General features: G+C 45.9%; 1 protein-coding gene across 1 annotated transcript in view; it reads right to left on the minus strand.

Annotated features, from left to right (window-relative positions):
* Positions 1 to 16,284, minus strand: part of LOC126285028 (coagulation factor X-like) — a 724,967-nt gene that overhangs the window by 624,495 nt on the left and 84,188 nt on the right. The gene's annotated exons all lie outside the window — the stretch shown is intronic.

A 16,284-nucleotide genomic window follows, 5' to 3' on the forward strand; every position in this document is an offset into this window, starting at 1 on the left:
AATATGGGGGTCACTTTAAATAACAGGCAGTTATTCATTTACACCACTAGATACTTCAATGAACAGTCTATTAATTCGACGTAAAAGATTTCTGGGTACGGTACAGCCTCATACTACTGCCCTTCTTCTGGGTCTACTGGGTGACCGAGCCGACCAAGAGGAAGGGCGCTGCCACCGTGGGCCGAGACGTTGCTTTTTTCTCCAGCAGCAGTAGTTTTTATACTTTCTGACGAGATACCTTACCCAGACAACTTTTATGTCGACTGACTCTGGCCGCGAAGCTTTCGCAGTCATACACTCCTGGAAATGGAAAAAAGAACACATTGACACCGGTGTGTCAGACCCACCATACTTGCTCCGGACACTGCGAGAGGGCTGTACAAGCAATGATCACACGCACGGCACAGCGGACACACCAGGAACCGCGGTGTTGGCCGTCGAATGGCGCTAGCTGCGCAGCATTTGTGCACCGCCGCCGTCAGTGTCAGCCAGTTTGCCGTGGCATACGGAGCTCCATCGCAGTCTTTAACACTGGTAGCATGCCGCGACAGCGTGGACGTGAACCGTATGTGCAGTTGACGGACTTTGAGCGAGGGCGTATAGTGGGCATGCGGGAGGCCGGGTGGACGTACCGCCGAATTGCTCAACACGTGTGGCGTGAGGTCTCCACAGTACATCGATGTTGTCGCCAGTGGTCGGCGGAAGGTGCACGTGCCCGTCGACCTGGGACCGGACCGCAGCGACGCACGGATGCACGCCAAGACCGTAGGATCCTACGCAGTGCCGTAGGGGACCGCACCGCCACTTCCCAGCAAATTAGGGACACTGTTGCTCCTAGGGTATCGGCGAGGACCATTCGCAACCGTCTCCATGAAGCTGGGCTACGGTCCCGCACACCGTTAGGCCGTCTTCCGCTCACGCCCCAACATCGTGCAGCCCGCCTCCAGTGGTGTCGCGACAGGCGTGAATGGAGGGACGAATGGAGACGTGTCGTCTTCAGCGATGAGAGTCGCTTCTGCCTTGGTGCCAATGATGGTCGTATGCGTGTTTGGCGCCGTGCAGGTGAGCGCCACAATCAGGACTGCATACGACCGAGGCACACAGGGCCAACACCCGGCATCATGGTGTGGGGAGCGATCTCCTACACTGGCCGTACACCTCTGGTGATCGTCGAGAGGACACTGAATAGTGCACGGTACATCCAAACCGTCATCGAACCCATCGTTCTACCATTCCTAGACCGGCAAGGGAACTTGCTGTTCCAACAGGACAATACACGTCCGCGTGTATCCCGTGCCACCCAACGTGCTCTAGAAGGTGTAAGTCAACTACCCTGGCCAGAAAGATCTCCGGATCTGTCCCCCATTGAGCATGTTTGGGACTGGATGAAGCGTCGTCTCACGCGGTCTGCACGTCCAGCACGAACGCTTGTCCAACTGAGGCGCCAGGTGGAAATGGCATGGCAAGCCGTTCCACAGGACTACATCCAGCATCTCTCCATGGGAGAATAGCAGCCTGCATTGCTGCGAAAGGTGGATATACACTGTACTAGTGCCGACATTGTGCATGCTCTGTTTCCTGTGTCTATGTGCTTCTGTCAGTGTGATCATGTGATGTATCTGACCCCAGGAATGTGTCAATAAAGTTTCCCCTTCCTGGGACAATGAATTCACGGTGTTCTTATTTCAATTTTCAGGAGTGTATTACTCTAATAATTATTGTAGCACAACTCTGAATAAGGCGCAAGTTTTTAACAACATTTTTGCTTAACCAAGCGCACTAACTCCCAGATATTAATGCCAATACACTTATGACTTCGGTGAATGTCTTAATCGGTGCCAGGTTCCCGTAGATTCCACTGAACAGAGCGGCCGTTGAAGAGGATATTGCACGGAGAGAAACGTTTAAACGAAGCCACGGAATCTTTTTTTTTTAACTACAGCCACAGCTGTCGCATATATCGCAAAATAAACCACTATTTACACATTCGTCATTCACAAAATAGAATCAGAAGACTCGCTTAAACAAAGCAGCTGTTAAAAATGGGTTAGATTCGACTGACTTCCAGTAGCGTAACGTCAGACTTATTTTTGATAAATTAATGCCGCCTGACTGAATAACAAATGAGTAGTACACAATACCAAAAGTTACAATTTCAGTTTTGCTCACAGCTTTGGTTTTCTCCATCCGGAAATTTAGAGCAGCCAAGGTTTACTTATTTCCCGAAGCTTTCCGTCCACCAGCAGTAGTAGTTGCAAGACGTATCGATCATAGACTTACTAAATAACAACTAGACCGCGCATTGGCGCTAGGGTCGCGTCCCCACATTGAACGTGATACAAGCAGCCATTTGCAGGGAAACCGTGAGTAAACATGGTTCGTTCGTGTGCTGCTTTTAGTTGTAACAGTAAGAACGGAAGCAAAGACGAAGACGGAAACAATATTACATTTCACAGGTCAGTCATTTCTGATTGTTTGTTACTTTCTATTACTTGTATATAGTATTTTCATGGAGAAATAATACATCATGAGCGTTTGTTTTTGTTTAGGTTTCCCCTTACAAATGATTTTATAAATCGGAAATGGATAATTGCTATTCGGAGAGAGAACTTCCAACCGACAGCAAATCATTTGTTGTGCGCTCTTCATTTTGAAGAGAATTGTTACATGGAAAATTATGTAAATAGACGTCAACTGAAGGACGATGCTATACCGACAGAATTTGGATTTGCAACTCATTTGATAAAGGTATAGTGTCCTGGAAATCGTGCAATATGGGTCTAGGTTAAATAGTGTGCAAATACTGTCAGTGTGTATAATTTTGAATGTTCCTTTTCCAGGTTACCAAAGCAAGGAAACCGCCAAAGCCAAGAAATGTTGAGATAGCAGAAAACGTGTGTATGGATGTGCACGTTTCTGGTAACACAGGAGACCACAATTATTCATTTCCATCAAGTCCAAGTAAGCTGAAGGAAAAGTTGGAAAAAATTGAAGAAAGGAAGGAAGCAAAAATTGGGCAATATAAGATTAAGTTAAATACAGTGAACAAAAAGTGAAAAACACAGGCGCAGAAGATTTGCAAATTAGCAAATATTTTAGAAGAGCTAAAAACTAAAAACTTAGTAAACCATCTCGTTTATTAACGCTACTCACATCGACATGTTATTGGTGATGGCCATTACAATGTTGTATGATGTAAATGTCAGTGTGTTAGATGCTACCTGTGGTGGACTTTCCACTAATATTGCAATGGCAAAGGAGTTAGGGGCAAATATAATCGTACTGTCTGCTACTTTAAAAGTTTCATGTAATTATCTATTGCAAATAACCCGATGTAAACTCGCTCCACCTTGTCAGGAAAGAGCCTTACATTCTTAAATTTCGCGTCTCTATGCAGACGTATTTCGGAACTTAGGAAACTCGATTCATTTAAGTATACTTTTGAAATAAACTCGAATACTCAGTATTTTTTTAAACAAACATTTGCTCTTGTTGCGGGTTATATACTTCAAATCACAACCCCAATACTAGGATCCATCCCTGCAAATGGCGGCGATCAGCTGCTTCAATTGGGGGACAGTTGCCTCGCTTCTCCGCTACGGCGTGGTAGGGGCTTTGAATCGATGGCCCACTTTGTCCTCTCCCACACGTCGCGCAGTTCCGCTCTCCGGAACCACTGCACCAGAACTGCTCCACTGTCCAAGTGGCCACCGCGCTTTCGTATGGGGTATTTTAATCACAAAAATTCGCGCCAGACCCATCGTCAAAGGTCTCTCGGCGGGCCCGAATGATCGATGAGCGGCCAGATATCGCACGCCCGTGGCGCCAGTAACTCGTGCGAGTCGGCACGGCTCCAACTCCTACCCCGAGGACGAATTTCTATTAAAAAATTGGCAGCCTGTAAAAAAGACTAGTTTTTAAATGTAGTGGCATAAGTAGGACTAAAAATTACGTATTCATTAATCTTTACACTAATCGTGTATACCTGTAAACTGAATCGTTCCACATCATTCCGGTAAAAGACTCGTTCAGACGATTTATGGAACATGTAACTAGCTGACTAGTCGTTAGTTGAGGCTGCCACCATAGCCACTGCGCCGACGCCGCTTATACACCAGGAATAAAATCAGCCTCGAAACTTTTTGGACGAACGGTATACACGTCGCAAGTTTTCTCTCGCATTTTCAAGAAGTTTGTTCGCAGCTTTATTTCCGAAGCTCCTTCTCGTGAATTAAAGCGGTATCTCGTTGGAGAGAAACGCGGTCTTGTGTCGGACGGTGAAGATAAACTACTGATAAGTTGTGACGTGATGGCGATCGTTGGGCGCGGAACCAGTTATCCCAAACAAGCGGTCATTAAGGACGCAGCGGCGCTGTGTGACTGCCTAATAACCCCTGCTGCGCTCAAGGACCGCCAGTGCCGGCAGATCTGCGGAGCACCTTGATGTTTTTTTTAGTAACGCCAGGTACCAGTCGCCGCTTAAATCCACTCTCATTACTCACTAGAAACCTAAGCACGTTGTTAGCGCGAGCAGGTTCGATTTTTCGATAAACTGCTATCTTTATAGATATAATTTTAAACAGATTACGCTACCCAATTGCAGAATATTTTATTGGTAGACTGACAAAGAGAACTATCTACATAAATGATCTTTTGGATAGGGTGGATAACAATGTGCCGCTGTGTGCTGATGACGCTGTGGTGTACGGGAAGGTGTCGTCGTTGAATGACTGTAGGAGGATACAAGATGACTTGGACAGGATTTGGGATTGGTGTAAAGAATGACAGCTAACTCTAAATATAGATAAATGTAAATTAATGCAGATGAATAGGAAAAAGGATCCCGTAATGTTTGAATACTCCATTAGTGGTGTAGCGCTTGACACAGTCATGTCGATTAAATATTTGGGCGTAACAGTGCAGAGCGATATGAAGTGGGACAAGCACGTAATGGCAGTTGTGGAGAAGGCGGATAGTCGTCTTCGGTTCATTGGTAGTATTTTGGGAAGATGTGGTTCATCTGTAAAGGAGATCGCTTATAAAACACTAATACGACCTATTCTTGAGTACTGCTCGAGCGTTTGGGACCCCTATCAGGTCGGATTGAGGGAGGACATAGAAGCAGTTCAGAGGCGAGCTGCTGGATTTGTTACTGGTAGGTTTGATCATCACGCGAGTGTTACGGAAATGCTTCAGGAACTCGGGTGGGAGTCTCTAGAGGAAAGGAGGCGTTGTTTTCGTGAATCGCTACTGAGGAAATTTAGAGAACCGGCATTTGAGGCTGACTGCAGTACAATTTTACTGCCGCCAACTTAATACTTCGCGGAAAGGCCCCAAAGATAAGATAACAGAGATTAGGGCTCGTACAGAGGCATATAGGCAGTCATTTTTCCCTCGTTCTGTTTGGGAGTGGAACAGGGAGAGAAGATGCTAGTTGTGGTACGAGATACCCTCCGCCACGCACCGTATGGTGGATTGCGGAGTATGTACGTAGATGTAGAGCTGATGTGAAGCGAATCGGGGTGCAAGTGCAACAGGTACCAATAATAAAGTTGGCAGACGGAACAGACCTTCTGGCAGCGTGTGAGAAAGACTCTCAGTATATGGTGAAGGGCCGGACAGCACATTCAGAGCTTTTTGCGACTAAAGGACGAGAAAAGCAGACGAAGATGATAAAGACCAATTACTTGCAGCCCTTCATTTGTTGTTGTTTTCTTCAGTGAGAACACACGTCACGTTTGATGCAGCTCTCACCGCATAAAGGCCGCAGCCTACGTGCTTACTGTAGACAAGACTCGGCCCCCCTGCACCAGCCGTGCCCCCGTGCCTGCCCTCCTTACCAAATCACCTGCTTTAGGCGCCCTACTGCTACGTCCACGCGGCCGCTGCTCCTAGAGGCGAGGGAACGCAGCGGTGCGAAGACTTGGCCAGGGGAACACGTGTGACAGTCATGCGCATGTCCGCGATCGTTTGTCTGTCTGGCACTGACAGTTGAAACATTCAGCTTTTGGCACGCGCTTGCGTTAGCACCGTGCCTCATTGGATTTGTGGATTATCGTTCCTTTCCTTGTTTATGGTTCGTCAAGTCTGCCGATTATAAAGACAGAATTAAGAGAAATGTCTTCAGTTTCTGACAAATAAGTACAACATGCAAACAACGAAGGTAACCCTGAATAAGATTAAAAAAACCTCCGGTCCTACTTCTGTCGCGTACATAACGACTACATGCCGAAGAAGAAGAAGAAGAGTGGTTCTAGAGCCCCTGACGTGCCGAAACCGTCCTGGTTCCCGTGCGAGCCGCTTTCCTTTATTCTCGATGGGGGCCAGATAAGGCACGGCGGAGAACTTTCACAATTACATCGGAGAGTGATGTAAGTTTTCATCATCGCAAAACTACATGATTTCTGTGTAAAGCCACCAGTGTAGAAACTCCTCCACCATGATTTCGTTGTTGTTGTTGTTGTGGTCTTCAGTCCAGATTGGTTTGATGCAGTTCTCCATGCTACTCTATCCTTTGCAAGCTACATCCTCCTAAATCTGTTTCGTTTATTCATATCTTGATCTCCCTCTACGATTTTTACCCTCCACGCTGACCTCCAATACTAAACTGGTGATCCCTTGACGCTTCAGAATATGCCCTACCAATCGATCTCTTTTTCTAGTCAAGTTGTGCCACAAATTTCTCTTTTCTCCGATTCTATTCAATACGTCCTCGTAAGTTACGTGATCTACCCATCTAATCTTCAGCATTCTTCTGTAGCACCACATTTCGAAAGCTTCTATTCTCTTCTCGTCTGAATTATTTATCGTCCACGTTTCACTTCCATACAGCCGGCCGGTGTGGCCGAGCGGTTCTAAGCACTTCAGTCTGGAGCCGCGCGACCGCTACGGTCGCAGGTTCGAATCCTGCCTCGCGAATGGTTGTGGGTGATGCCCTTAGGTTAGTTAGGTTTGCGTAGTTCTCAAGTTCTAGGTGACTGATGACCTCACATGTTTTCCATAGTGCTCACAGCCATTTGAACCAATCACTTTGACACGTGGCTACACTCCATACAAATACTTTCAGAAACGACTTCCCGACACTTGAATCTGTATTCGATGTTAACAAATTTCTCTTCTTCAGAAACTCTTTCCTTGCCATTGCCAGTATACATTTTATATCCTCTTTACTTCGACCATCATTAGTTATTTTGCTCCCCAAATAGCAAAACTCCTTTACTACTTTAATTGTCTCATTTCCTAATCTAATTCCCTTAGCATCACCCGACTTTATTCGACTACATTCCATTATCCTCGTTTTGCTTTTGTTGATGATCATCTTATATCCTCCTTTCAAGACAGTATCCATTCCGTTCAACTGCTCTTGCAAGTCCTTTGCTGTCTCTGACAGAATTACAATGCCTTCGGCGAACCTCAACATTTTTATTTCTTCTCCATGGATTTTAATACCTACTCCGAATTTTTCTTCTGTTTCCTTCACTGCTTGCTCAATATACAGATTGAATAACATCGGGGAGAGACTACAGCCCTGTCTCACTCCCTTTCCAACCACTGCTTCCCTTTCATGTCCCTCGACTCTTACAACTGCCATCTGGTTTCTGTACAAATTGTAAATAGCCTTTCGCTCCCTGTATTTTACCCCTGCCACCTTCAGAATTTTAAAGAGAGTATTCCAATCAACATTGTCAAAAGCTTTCTCTAAGTCTACAAATGCTACAAATGTAAGTTTGCCCTTCCTTAATCTAGCTTCTAAGATAAGTCGTAGAGACAGTATTGCCTCACCTGTTCCAACATTTCTACGGAATCCAAACTGATCTTCCCCGAGGTCGGCTTCTACTAGTTTTTCCATTCGTCTGTAAAGAATTCGCGTTAGTATTTTGCAGCTGTGACTTATTAAACTGATAGTTCGGTAATTTTCACATCTGCCAACTCCTGCTTTCTTTGGGATGTGCATATATAAGTAGTAGAACAATTACAATATATAAAGACACAGAAATGTCATATATTCAGGTAACAAAATAAGGAAAAAAATTATAGTACAATAGATGGAAATAGGAGGATATGCATTTCCGGCGTTACACTATAAGGCATATTTTTGCCCCCAATGTCAGGTCGCCTGCAGCCGGAGAAAAATTCGTAGGCTATCATCTGAGCTCAACGGAACTGCCAAACTGTTCATTCGCAATCGCGCAACCTTCACCTCGAGACGTCATGTAGACACTCCAAAAGGCGATGGAGTCGCGCCAGTGTGTGCTATTCATCTCGTACTCCAGGGGAATTGGTGCTGTTTCGATTTTTTAAAGTTCTATTTCCAGCTTTCCTCCTTTCCTATTAAAGTTCTTTTCGCGTTTTTTAATTTGTCTGGCTTCTCTGCCCATCCTAGCTCAATGACTGGAGCTCGATCAAACTTTTAGTATCCAAGAATCGAATTTGGCAGTCGCGTGAACGCAGAGTACGATCTCGTGCTGCTGCCACTCCATCCGAGTTGCCCACACGACATTTGCTCTCGCGTTCTTTGCGGCACGTGTCGATGCTTCTCCTAGTTGATACGTACCTTCGGAGTAACGTGACAAGAACGCGTGTCGTGAAATCTTGTATTGAATGATGTTAATCAGTGCTACCACATAGCCCAACACTGCAGGTACTTGCGGAGGGCCCAGAATCTCTCAGAGAGACGGAGCGCGTCAGCTGGAGGTCTGGAAGGCAACGCCCCCGCCACGAGAGCGCAGAGCCGCAGTTCACGGGAGACGACGAACGCCTCTTGCGTGGCCGCTGCCGCCTCACCTCGCCAGTCCCAAACTCGACGTTGTCACGGAAGTGTTCTGTAGGATTCAGGTCAGGACTCTGTGCAGGGCAGTCCATTACAGGGATGTTGTTGTCGTGTAACCACTCCGCCACAGGCTGTGCAATATGGACAGCGGCTCGATCGTGTTGAAAGATGCAATCGCCATTACCGAATTGCTCTTCAACAGTGGGAAGCAAGAAAGTGCGTAAAATATCAATGTAGGAGTGTGCTGTGACAGTGCCACGCAAAATTAAATCCCCCTCCATTAAAAATACGACCACACCATAACACTACCGCCTCAGAATTTTACTGTTGGCACTACACACACTGGCAGATGTCGTTCGCCGGGCATTCGCCGCACCCACACCCTGCCTTCGGATCGCCAAATTGAGTACTGTGATTCGCCACTGCACACAACATTTCCCCTGATCCATCGTGTAATGTTTACGCTCCTTACACCAAGCGAGCCGTCATTTGGAGTTTACTGACGTGATGTGTGGCTTATGAGCAGGCGCAGTTAAGTACCGCTCCCTTTCTTATTTCAAACCATTAGCGGAAGCAAATCCCACAACTGAGTAAAGACAGTACGCAAGCATATCGAAGAGTGTAATGCTTCCAGGTCAGTTCCTTACTTAACCGGCGTTTCTTGATCTTGGAGAGACCTCGTAGTGCCTCCAGCTTCTGGAGCTGTTTCCATCTCTCTGGTTCAACGTCCAATCTGTCGTAGATATTTTATGCTTTGGTCCATCCATAGCTTCCCGCATCCCTGTTCCACATACCTCCACTGGAACTTTTGCTGCCTTATATGCCTTGAGTTTGCTTTGGCCGGACAGAGAGGGTAATTTCACTATTGTAATTATGTAATAGGCGTATTTAAACTGTTTTAGCATGTAATTATCTGAATTGTTTCTTATTTAAATTGTTTTGTTAATTAAATTGCATTGTGTATTATTGAGAAAGAGCGGGAAACCGCGCATAGATACATTTTGAGAAAGAGCGGGAAACAGCGCGCAGTAATACATCTGTAATGGTAGCAGGGATTGTCTGCACCAAAAACCATTGTTGGCGGCGAGACCGCACTTTTGTAGCATTGAGCGTTGGAAGCGAGCAGTTGCGAGTAAGATGTGAGACGAGGCAGTCGTAGCTAGCGAGACATGAGAGGAGGTCGCTGTAAGCGAGGTATGAATTAACACTTTGAAAGAAGCGGTGTGCTCGCCAGCCACTCGCTATATGTAGCGCAATGCTAGTTTTTAAGAATTTTTGTAAAGAACTATACCCCTTGTAATTGTTTGTCAAGATCGTTCTCAGAATATAGTTAACTTCTACCAGATTAAATGCATTAAGAATTTTCTATCCCAAAATCATTCACGTAAATGCTTTACGGAATTTATTGTTATCTTAAAAGAAAAGTCTAAACTGAGCTTCAGCTTTTATCAAATCTAAATTAACTTCAACTTAAAGAATTCCAGTCACAAAGTATTATGAAACTCCACCAGCAGCTTATAATTATGTTAAAGAGAAGTAAGTATATTCATTCCACAGTTTGCTGTAGCAGTCAGATGGCGATCCAGTATAAATAATTAAAGGTAAGAATCAGTCTTAATAATTTCAGGTAACGACTGAGGGCCACGGCGACAACACATTTTATGTTTCGTCGTAATAATCAGCAGGTAGTCTTGACAGAGCAGCAGTTAAAAGATTTTAAGAGACGCAGCGTTCAGTCAGCAAGCAAACGTTCATCCAATATTAGACGGGAAGGTTTCACTATCTGTTTCGCGATGAAGTGCATTCTGGATGCATTAATTATCCGGTCTTTTGTCTCCTGTTTCAAGTTGTGGCTGTTAAACCAGGAAAGTGAGGTACTTAAAGCATTGTGTCTCCGCACTCATCTAAAATAGGGTGCCTAGGAAGCTGTTTTTTCGGATCGCTAGAGAACACTTCATGCAAATCATATAAATGGAGTTAATTAAAGTAAATTAAATTGACAGTACTTAACTTTGCGTATTCACGAAGATGTGTCGCAAGCAAATGGCGACATGCAAATAATCAATATCCTTCGGCATATACAATTTCAATGCGACCAAAACAATACAGCTAATAAGTCAGTGCCGTAGCGTTTGTATGACGGCTCGTCTTCCACTGAGCCGCGGCTAGGCGGCGCCGCGCTTATATTCTCTTCTCGCTCCTGTTTGGTGTCGTCCTAGAGAAGGGTTCGTCAGCGTACTGCTGGCTGACGATATCTCACAGCCCTCTCTGCTCTCCCGTTACTCATCGTCGTGGCGGCGCTTGTCGTTACGCCGAAACTTAAAGTTTCTATCTTTGGCCAAATTCGGATCTCCAAATTACCTGGGACATACATTATGTGATCAAAAGTATCCTTACACCCCCAAAACCAGATGGTTTTTTTTTCATATTAGGTGCATTGTACTGCCACCTACTGACAGGTACGCCACGTCAGCGACCTCAGTAGTCATTATGAGAGAGCACAATGGGGCTCTTCGTGGAACTCACCGATTTTGAACGTGGTCAGGTGAGTGGGTGTCACCTGTGTCATACGTCTGCATGCGAGATTTCCACACTCCTAAACATCCGTAGATCCACTGTTTCCGATGTGATAGTGAAGTGGAAACGTGAAGGGACATGGACAGCATAAAGCCGTATAGGCCGGCCTCGTCTGTTGACTGACAGAGATCGCCGACAGTTGAAAGACGGTCGTAATGTGTAATAGGCAAACATCTATCCAGACCAACAAACAGGAAGTCCAAACTGCACTAGGATCCATTGGAAGTGCTATGACAGGTGGGAGGTGAGGAAACTTGTATCTCATGGCGGAGCGACTTCTCATAAGCCACACATCACACCGGTAAATGCCAAACGATGCCTCGCTTGGTGTAAGGAGAGTAAACGTTGGACGATTAGATAGTGGAAAAACTTTGCGTGGAATGACGAATCACGGTACACAATGTGGCGATCCGATGGCAGGATGTGGGTATGGCGAATGCCCGGTGAACGTCATCTGCCAGCGTGTATAGTGCCAAGAGTAAAATTCGGAGGCTGTGGTGTTATGGTGTGGCCATGTTTTTCATGGAGGGGCTTGCACCCCTTGCTGTTTTAAGTGGCACTGTCACAGCACTGGCCTACATTGATGTTTTAAGCACCTTCTTGCTTCCCACTGAAGAAGAGCAATTCAGGATAGGCGATTGCATCTTTCAACACGATCGAGCACTTGTTCATAATGCACGGCCTGTCGCGGAGTGGTTACACGACAACAAAATCCCTGTAATAGACTGGCCTGCACAGAGTCCTGACCTCAATCGTACAGAACACCTTTGGGATGTTTTGGAAAGCCGACTTCGTGCCAGGCCTCACCGACCGACATCGATACCTGTCCTCAGTGCAGCACTCCGTGAAGAATGGGCTGCCATTCCCCAAGAGACCTTCCAGCGCCTGGTTGAACGTATGCCTGCGAGAGTAGAAGTTGTCATCAACGCTAATAGTGGGCCAACACAATACTGAATTCCGGCAATACTGATGAAGCGTGCCACGAACTTGTAAGTCATTTTCAGCCAGGTGTCCGGATACTTTTCATCACATAGCGTACATTATATTAGGAGTCTAACTAGCATCAACATTTCCGTCTTTGAGGGCGACTGTGAGCCGTGACTATCGACGGCTCAACTAATCGCATACGCCAGAGTGCACTATCGAGGTGCTACCTTCTAACAGGAGCAAACTGACTCCACCTACAGCCGAGGAGAATAAAGCAAACGCGCGGAGCCGGAAGCTTGGGCGTGCGACAGAGGAGTGAATACGGGCAGCCACCGATGGCGACAGCTGAGTAAGCAGCAAAGCCGCGGGGGCGATGCTGCTACGGGGGACGCGGCTGTGAACTGTGGATCGTGTCCCAAGTACCACCAAAGTCAAAAAGCGAGCACGCCGCCCGGGTACCCACAGCCCGCTGATTGCTTCCGCACGAATCAGCTGCACAACGGTAGGGATTCACGATATCCAGTTTTATGGCGTTATACGATAAGCTCGTTGATTCGAAAAAAGCGTATGGGGCCTGAAGATGGCAAAATTAATTGCCGAAACTGGTTGCGTTCGAAATAAAATATCTTGAAGTGTACGGCTGTTGATAAAGTTTATTGTATTGAAAAATTTTGCACATTTAGTCTTCCTCATTTTTTTCAGTTCTTCTTTACTAGTCCACCAATCGCGAATGGTTTTTTTCTATCTTCTCAGCTGCGTTGTTTCCATTTTCTTCTGCATACGCTATTACTTTGAATGTATAGCCCGCATCATGTGAACGTCTTTTATTTATGGCCATTACGAAACTAGCTACTAACAAAAGTATTTTACTGTTGCCGATAACACAAATCACTTTCATTTCAAGTTCACTGGCACCAAAGACTGCAGTGGCGCATCATGGACTAGACAGTGTTATAGGTCCCTAATGGCGGGATGGGAGGGAAACGGTGTTAGCAAGCTTGTGACTCCCCGCAACTCGTGTTCGTCGCATCGGTGTACTGCGGCTGACAGTTGAATCCAATGTTGCCACAGGGAGGTAGGTTCCTTTTAAGCCTGGCAGGAATTTTAAATCAACAACTGGACATTTTTATATTAATTTCTGGTGTAAGACGCACCTGAACTTTGGAGGCAATATTTCGAATAAAAAAGGTCGTCTTACTCGTATTGTCCGGAAAATACGTTAATGGGAAGTGTGATTGGCCTAGCGTGCCGCAAGTCTCGAATTAAACCTCAAGTACTTGATCATGGTTCGTGTAACGGTATCCGTTTAAAATCTGCTGAACTCAACTAATCTTGATCCGTGGCTGGCGTGCTGGAACTGTACTTAAAATAATGGTTCGTGTCTGAGCTCTCCATGTGTTGTTCGCAGACAACAGCTGTTGTCCGAATTATTTCGGTGCCATTATCTGGTCACTTTAAGAAGTCTTGTTCGAATGATTCTATAATCATTATCTGGCTGCTTTTAGAGCTGTTTTTCGATTTATGTTGTAATCATAATTTGTCACTTTAACACTCAGTATGTCGCCATGGCCAATATGGCAAATTCTAGTATAATTTCATTTTCATAAGAAATGCAAATGCACTGAAATTGGTCATCCTTCGCGATGAAGCGTTTAAGAGTCTCGCAGAGGATGGAAGTTGACAAAAGGTGAAACCTGCAAGTTCGTGGGGCTTAAAAGTCACGACGATAATGCGTTGAATCGTTTCATTAGATAAAGCTGTGGTGGAGAGCAGGCAGTGCCCCTAACAACCCCCCCCCCCCCCCAATCCCTTTCATGTTCCAAACGCGAATGGGATGCGACAAGAAACGTCCCAGATCTGCTTACTATGGCAGCACTCTGGGACCATGAGGAGGAAGCCTCTATAAAATCGACTTTATCGCAAAGCGCGCTGCTCTGCCGACACACACACAGGACGTCCAGAATCACAGGAAATAAGTCGTCCAGCCTACAGCAGCCTCGTGCAGACCCGAGTATGCAACACCGCCCACGGACCACACAGAGATTCCACTTACATGCGACAGCACTACACGCACAAGAGCGCCCTCAGTCCCAGAGAGAAGCTTGCAAAGAACGTACTTGACGCAGTCAGAGGCAACCCACTCAAGAAAACCACTGAGTTGAAAGTTCCGCAGTACCGGTGGAACAGCATATGAGAAAATCTCTCGACGCGTTTTTTGTCACCGCAAGTTGGTAGCAAGCGGTACAAGTTTGTAAACAGGGCGCTACCGAAAATTCGAACAGACTGAGATTTCATCCGAATTTAACATTCCCGGCCGGTGTTACTGAGGCAACCTCCAAATTGAAAATAATAATAATTGTTATTATTATATGCTGCGCGGGATTCGCCGAGCGGTCTTAGGCGCTGCAGTCATGGACTGTGCGGCTGGTCCCGGCGGAGGTTCGAGTCCTCCCTCGGGCATGGGTGCGTGTGTTTGCCCTTAGGATAATTTAGGTTAAGTAGTGTGTAAGCTTAGGGACTGATGACCTTAGCAGTTAAGTCCCATAAGATTTCACACACATTTGATATTATTATTATAATTATAAGAACAGGAGTAGGAGTAGTAGTACTATTTTCAAAGTGATATGTATTCCATGCCATGACGCTGTATATGGGGAGACCAACGTAAATCACCAGCTACTGAAAACATGATATAAATGAATAGATAAAAAATATACTCACCAAGCGGCGGCAGGAAAAAAGACATATGAAAGATACCCCACCTAATTCCAAACCTATGATATCCTTCCAACTCATCTTAATTTTATACATACCGACAACTACTTCACCTTTGAAGGGCACACGTAACAGACAGACCAGGGTTACGGCCATGGTAACGGCTCCTTACTATGCTAACCTCTTTATAGGTCGCTTGGGGGAGGCTTTCCTGAGATCCATAAGCTTCCAGCCCCTGATCTCGTTTAGAAACATTGATGGCATCTTTACCATATGGACTCATGGTGAGGCTAACCTGTTAAAATTCCTGGAATCCCTAAATACATTTTCCCAATTAAATTACACACGGTCCTATTCCGAATCCCACGCCACTTTCATTGATGTTGACCTCATCCTCATCGAAGGCCATCCCTCCACATCAAACCTACTAGCAAACAACAGTACCTACATTCTCACAGCTGCCATGCTTCCCATATCAAATGTTCCCTCCCATACAGCCTTGGTATTAGAGACAAACGTATTTCTTCAGATGCAGATTCCTTACAGCAATACACCACCATTCTCGCCGCAGCCTTCACTGGACGCAGTTACCCCACCAGCATAGTTCAGAAGCAGTTTTACCAGGCCATTACATCCAGTATGGTACTGCTGATTCCTCCAAAAAAGCAACTCAAGAGTACATCACTTGTCACCCTGGTCTTCAATGTATTAATCAGCTACTTCGACGAGGCCATGACTTCCTAAAATCATGCTCTAATGTGGTCCATTCTGTCTGCGATTTTACCCAACACATCTAGAATAACTTTCCGTCGCTCTCCCAATTTTCACCCACCCTATGCTCCCTACCCTGTGGCCCCTACCACTGTGACCGTCCCCGCTGCACGACTTGCCCTGTGCATCCCCCTACCACGGCCTATAACAGCCCTGTAGCTGGTACATTACATACTATCAAAGGAAGAGCTACCAGTGAAACCACACGTCGTTTACCAGCTGTTATGTAAACACTGATCGGATTTTTACATCGGCTTCACCATCACCAGCCGCGCGGGATTAGCCTAGCGGTCTATGGCGCTGCAGTCATGGACTGTACGGCTGCTCCCGGCGGAGGTTCGAGTCCTCCCTCGGGCATCGGTGTGTGTGTTTGTCATTAGGGACTGATGACCTTAGCAGTCAAGTCCCATAAGATTTCACACACATTTCAACATTTGACTATCACCAAGTTATTGGTGACCTCGGTGCCTGTTTCGCCACACACAGCATCTGGAGCCTTTCCCCAGACACTAGTTTCTCACAAC

This window comes from Schistocerca gregaria, chromosome 8 (assembly GCF_023897955.1).
Source record: "Schistocerca gregaria isolate iqSchGreg1 chromosome 8, iqSchGreg1.2, whole genome shotgun sequence".
Lineage (NCBI taxonomy): Eukaryota > Metazoa > Arthropoda > Insecta > Orthoptera > Acrididae > Schistocerca > Schistocerca gregaria.